Consider the following 11,049-nt stretch of genomic DNA (forward strand, 5'->3'; position numbering starts at 1 on the left):
AGCAGCAGAGAAATGGGACACCGACAGCCTTCGCCAGCGTGCGGGCTCCAGAGAGGTGGACATGCGAGGGTTAAATAGGGGCCAAAGTGGCTTAAAGTTGATGACTGGCCGCTGATTGCACTGCAGCCTCGTCCGTTGCTTGGGAACGTAATGCTGAGCCGCTCTCTCGAGACCTCGGCTTTCCTTAGTGGAGGCTACCGGGACCCCCGGACGGATGACGGCCGAACCCGCCAACACACCCAAGGCCTCCACAGAACTGATTAAAGACCTGACTGCTGCTTTAGGGCCTTCCCCACATTCCCTGGACGTTCCTCACACACAACAGAAACACTTTTGCAATGTCTTCCATATCCCCTAAAACCAATGTCCACCATATCGATATTTAATGCCAGCCTGAATCGATGCTCTCGAGGACCAGACTTGTGCACCTCTGCTCGAGAAAGTGTGTCCATATTTTTGAATAAATAAATAAATAAATTCGCATCATTTATGAATCTAGTTTAAATACAAAATTAGAGAATAATGTAAATATCATGTACATTTCAAATTTAATGCATTTCAAAGAAAGAAAAATGAATAAGTACAGGAATATAATTGAGCTCATTCACTGGCATTGGTAATGCATTACTGCCACCCACAGGACTGGAGTGGAACAGCAACAACATTGTCGTAAGCATAGCTCAGACACTCCAGAGTAATTTACTCCTCGGCCAAGTTATCTGAACTCGTTGACACCGCACCCATAATTGGAATGGAAACATTAGCCCGAGCTTGGCTGTTCACATCTTGAGCACTGTGCGAAATTTACATTCCGAGAAAAACGCAGCCTTGATGGCAGCAAAATGTTCAAATTTTCTCGAGTCATTGTAATAAGATGATGTTTTGCCGGAATGTGTTCATTTTGCGCATTCACCATCCTGTGAAGCACTTTGCCGTCTGATGGTGATGACTAGCGCAACGGTAATGCCTAGCGATGTCGTGCGGGAAGGATAAAGGGGGCACGGGGAGGAAATAGGATAGGAAGGAATCCTCACGTCTTTGACGTTGTCGTCACTTTGTTCTGATTGCATTTCATCGAGTTCGCTATCGAGTTACTGGAGACTCGCCCCCTATTCTTATTTCCTCAGGAACTGAAGGACAGCTAAGTCAAGAGGATGTTTCTGTGGACCTTTAGTGGCTTTTATGCAGGCAGTGTCATGGCTTCATGCGTTTCATATCGCCTGCGTAATTACGTGGGTGCAAACCGGCGAATGGCGAGTTGGCGCCATTTATTGAAATTTTTTTAATCATATCTCTTTAGTCACGGCACTCGCGCCGTCACGTAAAAGTGGCGGCAAAAAACTCAGTCTGTTTAAAGCTCGTGTTCAATTTTCAAGGTAAGGTTTAAAGGAAAGGTTGTGAAGACAGTCTTTTGGTTTTAAGACAGGGTTATGGTTTAAAGTTCAGGTTTCAAAGTAAGATTTTAAGATTGTGTGATACTTTGAAATGAAGCTTTCAAATCTGGCGTTTGGGTTCTAAATTTGTGTCACATTGGAGTTTCTTGCCCGAGTTATAGCTTCAAAAGTAAAGCGTCTGAGCAGCAACCTTTTGTGTTTTTAATCGAACAATTATAGAGCTCCTGTTCAGCTGGCTAACTTTGCCAGCTGCCCTGTGTATCCTAGCAACCGGTGCTGTTCACCCCCTACCCCCCCAATAAGGCGGCCATTGACTCGCGTATATCCCAGCATGCCTCGCCTCAGCTTGACCTTCCACAATGGCCGCCTGGTGAGATTAAAAAAAAAAAAAAAAGACACGGAGGCCCGACAGCACGAGTCAGACAACTCGACTGGAGAGTCGCTCTGCACTTTTTTGTGGTGGGGGTGCATTGAAAGTCGCCTCGTCACGTTTTGTTTTTCTTTTATTTTCCAGTCCAGCGATGCGGGATATTGGGCGCACAAAGTTTGCTCATCGTTTCCTCGCTAACATTTACGACGATCACGCCGCCATCTGCGCCCGCCGCCATTCCCCGCTGCCCGTCCGCCGCCTCGTGACGCTAATGGCGGTTTAAATCAGCCCACCGAGTTCATTACGAGGTGATATCGCCGCAAAGACGACAAGTGAGGTTGCGGAGGTGGGGGTGGGTGCGGGTTGTCATCCGTGGGGCAGATGCCGTGCGCGTACGACAGTGGCGCCGTTTCGTGCACGGAACGGAGGACACGCTGGGATGAAAAGCGTCTTTGTGACGTGCGGAGCGATGGCTCACAACTTTTGGAAAGTTGTGTGTGGGAGGGGGAGGGACATCCCTGAATTATTCACGTAGAAAACTCTGAAAACTTCCTGCTTTCTTCAAGCTTGAAGTGTTTGATGATACCTCACAACGTTCTTTTTTTGAGGAATGAAAATGGGAATGCCTTCCCGTAGATTGTAGCCTTCTTGTTGTGATCAGTGGCAACCAAAAGCATGTTGTCTTATCTCCGCTAATTGTCCAGTGTGGCCTCCCGGGGCAATCCCCTGCTGTGATGTCACACACAAACGCATCCCTGTTGGTCATCCTCCGGGCCGACCAGGTGTTCCCATTATGCAGCAGCTTTCACCCGTCACTCCGAAATTCAAGCAGTCGGTCAGTCTTCTGCTATCGTTTTACAGCCTGTAATTACAACCAATCATCTTGGATCATGTGAATTTGCATCAAAAAGCCAGCAAACATCTGCCGCAGTAGTATTCACAGGTAGTCTTCAAAAAAAACATGACTCTGACGTATTCGGGTTTTTTTTCCAAGTCCAACTTGGATGATTGACAGCCGCGGCCCAACTTGCAGCCCGCAAGCCGCTGAATGTGATTAAGTTGTTTACACAGACAGACAGTGAAGGCGGGACTGGGTGGGGGCCAAGTAGAGACACTAGGCGATGGGGAGGGAAAAAAAAAACACAGGGACACTTGGGATGCCTAATTGGTCGACATTCCAGTCATGGCTCCTTCTCGTGATGCGGGAATGGAACATTTTGGAACATCCACGAATGTTGTAATGCCCAGAGATGCGAAATCAGCAAATGTCATGAGACCATGATCCGCGGACGTATGCCAGCTGTGGCAGTGAGGGAAATGTAATGATAACCTTAGAACAGGAAATGGGACTGACTGCGCATGAGGAAAAAATAACATGGCTGCTTGTGAAAATTTCTGGCAGAAAATAAGGCCGAAACACATCCACCAGATATGCAAAAATGTCCAAAACGTGTGCATCAAATGCCGCAAACATGTCAATCACTTGCCCAAAACAGTTCCACCACATGGCCAAAAATGCCAAAAAAAATGACCAAAACATTGCCATCACTTTTCCAAAATATGTCCACAACAATATGCCCTCTACTTACAAACGTCTCTTCATACGAGATTTTCAAATCCCGAAACTCTCCAACAGTAAAATATTGCCTCGTGCCATGAAAGAAATGTCAAATTACGAAAAGTAAAAATACAGTATGGGCTGCAACTTCATTCATTATTTTTTACATTGTTCACAACTCTCATTTTTTTGTGCAATAATCTAATCGTGACATGTATTTGTTACATATTTTGATGCATTTTTATACTTGAGGAAACATTTATGTCTGTATTTTGGAAGGGTTTGGAACGGATTAAGACATTTACATGGAAAAGGCGTCCCGATTTACATCATTTTCTAGTTCAGAAATTTCTTCTAGAACCAATTAATTTTGTAAGTAGAGGTGCCACTGTATACAAAACTTGTCATCACCTCCCCGAAACATTCCCAAAACACAAATTATTTGTGATCGACGATCCATAGCCACACAAATGGCGTGCACCATCACACTGATGAGCATTATGAATAGAATGGATCAGAGCATGTGATTCTTCATAACAATATAATACTTATTTTCTAATGTAACAAAGAGAAGCCATGCTGGCGTATGTAATGTCATGTGATGTATGGTGTCATATTGTATTAAGACGGTTTCAATAACAGGAGGCAGCTGTTTGTTGTTGCTTAGACTTAGCAAACAGACTCTTTGTTTCCGCACCATTAGGCTCCATTAGTGGCCCGCAGTCACCGGCATATCGGGAACCTCCGCAGGGGTGGGGGGGGGGGTGATTTCACAATGCAAAACTGTAAAATGTCAAAAGGTCTGGAATCGGAATATAAAAATGTTTTACTTGTGAAAGCATAGGAGGCCATTGTCGAGCACATCCGTCACGCCCGCCAAAATGAAGCAAAACATGCACGCGCCCTGTGGCCATGAGCTGCAAAGTAGATGTTTTTTTTTGCTTTGTGTTGTCATTTTCTTTTCGGCGACGAATCAATAGCACGCGCCTTGTTGTTGACGGTAGCCACCGAAGCGAGCGCCTCTGACTAATGGAGCCACAATTTGCCATCTGTTGCTGGTGGGACTCATCTCGAGCAAAATAACACATTCCGGATCTCATTTGACTACTTCTTGATCTAAGTGTCAAAAGGTGTCATGACAATCGTCACTAATTTCGAACAACAACAAAAATCCCATGACATGATGAATCGCCCTCAAAACGTTTTCTTCACAAAACATTCCAACGTTCAAAACTTTCTTCGCATTCCCAAAATGTAGCCTTGACATTCCCAATTAGATACCCCAAACCTTTCCATCAAATGGTCAAAATGTGCCCAAAAGATATCCATTACATGCCCGAAAACATTATTTATAAACCTAAAACGATATCATTGCATGAAACATATGCTTTCCAGTCAAAATACCCCATCCATCACTGACTGAAACAAAGAATGCACAAACCATCCATTAGATGCCCAAAGCATATCCATCTCAATCCCATGACATGCCCAGCACAATCCTATCCAGCGCAAAATCTCTTCCAATGCATAAATCATATCCAAATCTTTCCATCAAATGCGCCATAAAACATCCCTATAGAATTCACAAAACATATCCCTCAGATGCCCAAAACCAACGAATCGCATGCCCACAATCACCACTCGCGCATTTCGATCCCTTGCCACCAACTTGTCCGTTCGGTGCCCAAAACATTGACTCAAAGCTTGCGTCGTAAAAGTCTAAGCTAATTACCCTCGCCCTTACTTCACATGCAGGCGTAGTTTGACAGCGCTCTGTAAACACGTGATGAATCCGCAAAGAACATAATCTGTCACCGATGTGCTCGTGGGCCGGTTTCATGGTCAATTAATTTGGCTTCATAAAACGCAATTTCCTGTGGGTTTAAAGGAAGGATGGCGGAGTCAGGATGGGGGCGAGGGGGGTGGGGGGGTGCGGGCGGCAGTATTGCTCTAATGGGATCAGGCGCTGCACAGAGTCGCTCCGGATGCTTCAATCCGGCTTGTTAATGTGATTTTTCCAAGTCTGGCCTCTTCGGGAGTCGCCCCAAACAAGCCCCTCTTTTGCTGTGAAGCACCTGCATCGCTTTTCATTTGGGAACAATCCACCGCCCGCACTTGACCTTCCCAATTGGGGACAAGTGCTCAAGTATACACGCTAATCAGGTTCCTCAGCTCATTGAAGACTCTGAGAAGTCAATCGCGAGCTGCTGTCTGCTCCGATTAAGGTCTTAGCGATGTCCTCCAAATGTTGTGACAGTCGTTAATTAGCCAGGGACGTCTCATCAGTGGCAAATCCCACGTGGGATCAACTCGCTTTTCTATCACCTTGACCCCCCGACAACCAACTTTGACAGGATCTGAGGGATCTGATTACAAACCTTAACAGTCCAACGATGCCAAACACTTTTACGCATGCCCAAAACATTGCTGAAATGAGTCGGTCCCCTGCCCAAACATGCCTGTTTTTCTTAAAACACTCCCGTCAGATGCCAAAAACATTCCCGAATAATTTCCACCATGTGTCCATTTTGTGGCCAAAACCTACCCATCAAATAAGCAAAGCATGCCCATCAGATGGACAAAATATTCCCAATCACATCTATCACATGCCCAAAACCTTCCCATTAAGTGCCCAAAAGGAAACCATCAGATGTCCTAAACATCCATCCATTGATTCTGTCGGTTTCTGATGTCCTGTCGCCGACCCCCTACTGACTTTGGGTGACAGGCGGGCAGCCAATCGCAAGAGCAGGGCCTAAATATCAAATGCCCAAAAGAGTGCTCTCAGGTGCCCATCGCAGAACCCTCCTATACATGCTTTCTCTGTGCCACCACATCTACAGAATCTACCGTGCACACAGGTGGTTTGCTCCAATTCCAAATAGTATTGACACGATGCTGACGTCAATGACTTTCGCCTCCCAAACATCAAAAGCGGAAGGTTAAAAAGCGGCGCGGCGGCCCGCAGTCACATTTTTCAGGAGGGTGGCGCTTGCTGGGTAATCGGATCAGTGCCTCCGTAAGTCCCCCCGCGCCCGTCCTCCGGAAGAGTCGATCCTGACTCGTTTGTGCCTTCAAAGAGAAACTTTGGTGACGGCTGCTCCGGAGGAAAAGAAAGCGGGCGAAAGAGCTCGCTAACTCAATTTTTCTTGGCGATGCTTTAAGAGCACAAGTGAAGCCTGGTGAAGCCTGTTTCATTTGTCAAGGGACCAAATAAACTCCTTTTGACAGCGAGACTCCAGCGAATAGAAGAAAGCAGATTGAATAGCGGCCCACTGCAGTGGCTGATGCCCAACAGCTGACTAGCGGGCGGCATCTTATAGGTTATGCGATATAAAACCATTAATTGTAAACCATTTCAAAATCATCTCCATGATTGACGTGACCTATAATCCGTCAAAAAAAACGAAAATCTCCTAACGCGACCCTACAGGAGGTCTGTGTGAACCCGCCGCTGGAAGTGCAAACGTCGTAATGCGACCATGGTATATTTCAAGCCAGGAAGCGCGTGCCACGCAGGCCGGGGATCAAACAAACACGGAAGCACCAATGGCCACTCGGCCGCCGTCGGTCACCTAGCGACAGTGGCGAGGCCGTTTATGCGTCGGCCGGGTCAGCCAGCGTTAGCACATCGTTAAAACATTCATTTTAAACTGAGGAATGCAGACGTATACCCGCCGGTGAGCTCATCGGAAACGGCTCGCGAGGTACCTAATGCCGCCAAACGGGGCGGCCATGTTTGACGAGCTGAGAGCGACGAGAGCTCCGTCATGTGAGGGTCTCCAGTTAACGCTTGCCCTCAGAGGTGGACTTAACCCTTTAGTGCAGGAATTATTTTAAAAAACTCCTTCAGGGTTTTGCCCCACCAACACGTTTTGCAAGGACTGTTGACGTTAGCTCACTATTGTGTCCACTAGGTACATCACTCACTACAGTAGACAGCGATTCAACTGTAGTAAATGATGTGACACTGAAATTAAAAACTACAGCCTTTGAGCAGCAGTTCCATGAAGTGACTGCTGTTTATCTGTGACATAGGAAAAAAATCATTTTAATAGTGGTCGATTGTAGTGACTGATGCCTAATGGAATGTCTTTCACCAGTCAAAAATTTGGCCACACTTTCCTTCAATTTAAAAACCGGATCCAAACTTTTGACTGGTAGTGTATTTTTTGAATATTTGTTCAATGTAAATGATGTACAACAATCACAAGAAAACTTTTTTTGAATAGCTGCTCACTGTAGTGAATGAAACTCAAATTTGAGCAAAAAATATATACTTTTTAAATCGCTATACTCTGTAGTGTCTGATGCTCAACATGGAGAAAACATTATTACTAGATTTCCATTGAGTGACTGAAATATTTTTTACTTTTGTCTGCTGTAGTGACTACTGACTCGTGCTCAAATTGAATAGCTTTTCAAAATCTATCCAATGCAGTGATTGATGCTAAACTGTCATGGAATTTTTTTTTTTGATTGGTTGTCTACTGTAGCGATTGACCTGTTTCTATCACATAAAGAAAACAGCTTTTGAGTAGTTGCGCCCTGTAGTGACTGATGCATTAGAATGAGGTGAAAATATCTTGAGTAGCTGTCAACATATTGCATTGAATGTTTCACTGTAGTGACTGATGTTCAAATTTGATGAAAGTTGTCCACTGTAGTGAATGTTGCTCAACTAAACTGCAACATGAAAAAACACTTTTTAAATAGCTGTCCACAGTAGTAACTGATGACGCTGACATCTTTCCACTGTGTCATATCCAGTGCGCACGACCAAGTTTAAAAGTGAGCTATTATTTTAAAAATAGCATCAGCGTGCTGTATGCTTATCACGCGGGCTAAGATTAACACCACTCACCTCCACGGCCTTTGTGCGTGCTACACGCCTCCACAATGTGATCAATTATCGCCATGCCTGCAAGACCACACGCCCGAATGCCGGCACTGCTGACACGGGGCGCGCTCGGGCCGCTCGGCACCTGAACATGAGGGGGGCCTCGTAATTAAGAGCTCCATTGTCGCCGGCCGCCGCACTGTTCCCATGCGAGCCGGGCAGAGATCAGGTGACGGCAGGCTGGGACCGGAGCGGAGAGGTTGCCCGGAGCCCGGGAGAGGGTGAGGAGGAGGCGGGAACGGGGGGAGGAGGGGAATGGGTGACCTCTGGGCCTGGCCTCGCTCGCCAGCTGCCGCCTGAAACTCAACACCCAAGACCGCTTCTGCGCGGTCATCCACCTGTGTCGCTTACCTGACACGGCACCTTGCGGGAAATACAACCGGAGGGGTCAAACGTGCGCCGCCGCATCATTTAAATTGACGTTCAGCAAGATACAGTATTCACTTTTGAAAAGCTGTCCAAGTGACAGATGTTCAATTTTGATATATATAATACCATTATATTTTGTTTTTTATAACTTTCCACTATAGTGACTGATGTTCTCGTGACATAAAGCGTTCCTCATCATACCCTTGCCAACAACAGATTTCAGTGTTTTTCTTTGTGCTTCCCCCCCCCCCCCCCCATTAAATCCAATTGTAATACCAGCTAGCCAATTAGCATTTACTTAACCTGTTGTATCTCGTCAGGTGTCAAAGTGACCTAATGCCCTTTGCATGCTGATGTTACGGCGTGAGACCCCAGCAGTGAAGTAGGAAAAACAAAGATCTTCATACACTGTCGAGCTGAGCTTTACTGCCTGACTGCTCAACAGTTGAATTTCATTAGCCGGCCAACTATTCCCAAACACATGCAATCACTTCCAGGCATTGTGGTCGAATGTCGCGAGCATTCACGCACGTGTGTGTGTCATACTGGAACGTCTTTCCGTCCTAACATTACTTTGTGAAGGTACAACCCGTTCTGACTCGAATCCAAAAATTCTGCTTTGAACGGCCAATTCGCATCGCGGTTGGAGCCACCGCTGATTCGCGCATCGCTAATGCGACTGATATGCATCAAAATTTCATCCGCCCATCTTGCTTGCAATCCAAAAACACAACAGGCACTCGGATGAAGTCATTGGACAAAAACTGAACATCAATTTCATCAACAAATCTGATTGGTTAGTGCACACAGGACCTTCAGAGTCGCCGTGGTGATGAATAATTACTTATGGAGTGTTTGCATTTGAGTTAATAATTAACGAGCTCCTTTTGGCCCGTGAGCTACTTTCTATGTGTTTGGAAAAGTTTTGTGTGTGTGTGTGTGTGCCTCATGAATAAATGACAGGTAGGACATGTTTACCTCCTGCTCATTACACACACACACACACACATGCATACACACACACATGCGGTGCAGTGAATGGGAACAAGTTGCTGATGTTTTATTTAAGGAGATTTGTTTCACCGGCTAATTTCTTTCTTTTCTTTATCTGTCGCTTTATCAAACGACAAATGTTTACAACCTTCACTGCAATAAACAACAAAGCAGGTTGTTTTCCCCAACATCTTCCGGTCATGCAAAATTCATTTTTAAAAAAGTTATTACAAGTAGAACACGCTGCCAAAGACTTTGTGGCGCGGGTCTTTTTGCCTTTCGGTATTGATCTTAGGTCGTATGGGGCTTTGATGCCATTTTTGTTGTCATGGTCATTGATATTTATATGATATTTGGCGGTATATGGAATTTTGACCATTTGTGTCGTGCTTTTATCATTTGTGTAAGTCGTTGGCATTGTTTGTGGTGTAGGTCATGATGCAGTCTCTGGAATTCATGTTTTAAAATGTTGTTATTGGTCTTCAGTATTGATCTTGGGTAAAGATTGATGGTGAGTTGACGAATTTGTTCTTGCCTCTGTGAATATGCTTTCAAGGGGTCGCGGCTAACTGAGGGATCGCGTGCAGACACAGTAACAGGCGTCACATCAAAGGCGACCGGGTTGGTGATAATGGCCGCCGGTTTGTTTGCAATGGAAAGAAGAAAAAAAAAAAGCAGCCTTTTCGCCAGCCATTTCTAAAATAAAATGGCCGCCCTTTGAAGTGTCACTTGTTGCAATTGGCAGAACACTTTCCAGACACGTCACGTCTTCATGCATCGCAGACCCGGAGTACCTGCTGCCTCTCAGCGAGGCCTTGATTGAGCCTGACGCTCCGTTTAACACGCATTCGCGTTGGCCTCACATTTTCCCCCCACCCCGCACGCTGACAAATGCCGAGCGACACGAGACAAACTCCCCACGGGCCCTCGAACGCCCCGTACTGGAACCTCTGACTCACACGGCGGCGAGACCTTCACACGCCGTTCGGAGGGAGTTCCCCACAACTGACAGATTTCTTTCTTTGGGACGTTTGTCACAATATTAGCCACAGCTGCACCACACACGACTACTGGATCAAAACCCCCAAAAGGTTTTAATTAATTGGCTGAAGCCTCTCGTGTCACTAAATAAGACATAACTATGAGAAACAGCTGTTAATGTGATGCCATGTACACTCACAGCACAAATAACAAATGGAGTCGGAGAAGACTGTGATGTCCCCCCCCCCCCCCCCCAGCTTAAAATTGAGGATAGTTTTTTGCCTTTGGCATCCAACATAGTTTGACGAAAGGAAGCGTCAGGGTGGGCGGTGTCAAGTGTTTCCTCGCGGGAATATCTCATTTATTTGTTTCTAATTAGGCTGACTTGGCATCAAACCATCACTCTCTACGGTATGAGTGCGCTTGCTATTAGTGTTTGCGGAGACAGGTGGAGGGGGTTCTTCGCCCCCTCCTGGTTGGCTGT

This window comes from Hippocampus zosterae, chromosome 7 (genome assembly GCF_025434085.1).
Source record: "Hippocampus zosterae strain Florida chromosome 7, ASM2543408v3, whole genome shotgun sequence".
NCBI classification, from domain to species: domain Eukaryota; kingdom Metazoa; phylum Chordata; class Actinopteri; order Syngnathiformes; family Syngnathidae; genus Hippocampus; species Hippocampus zosterae.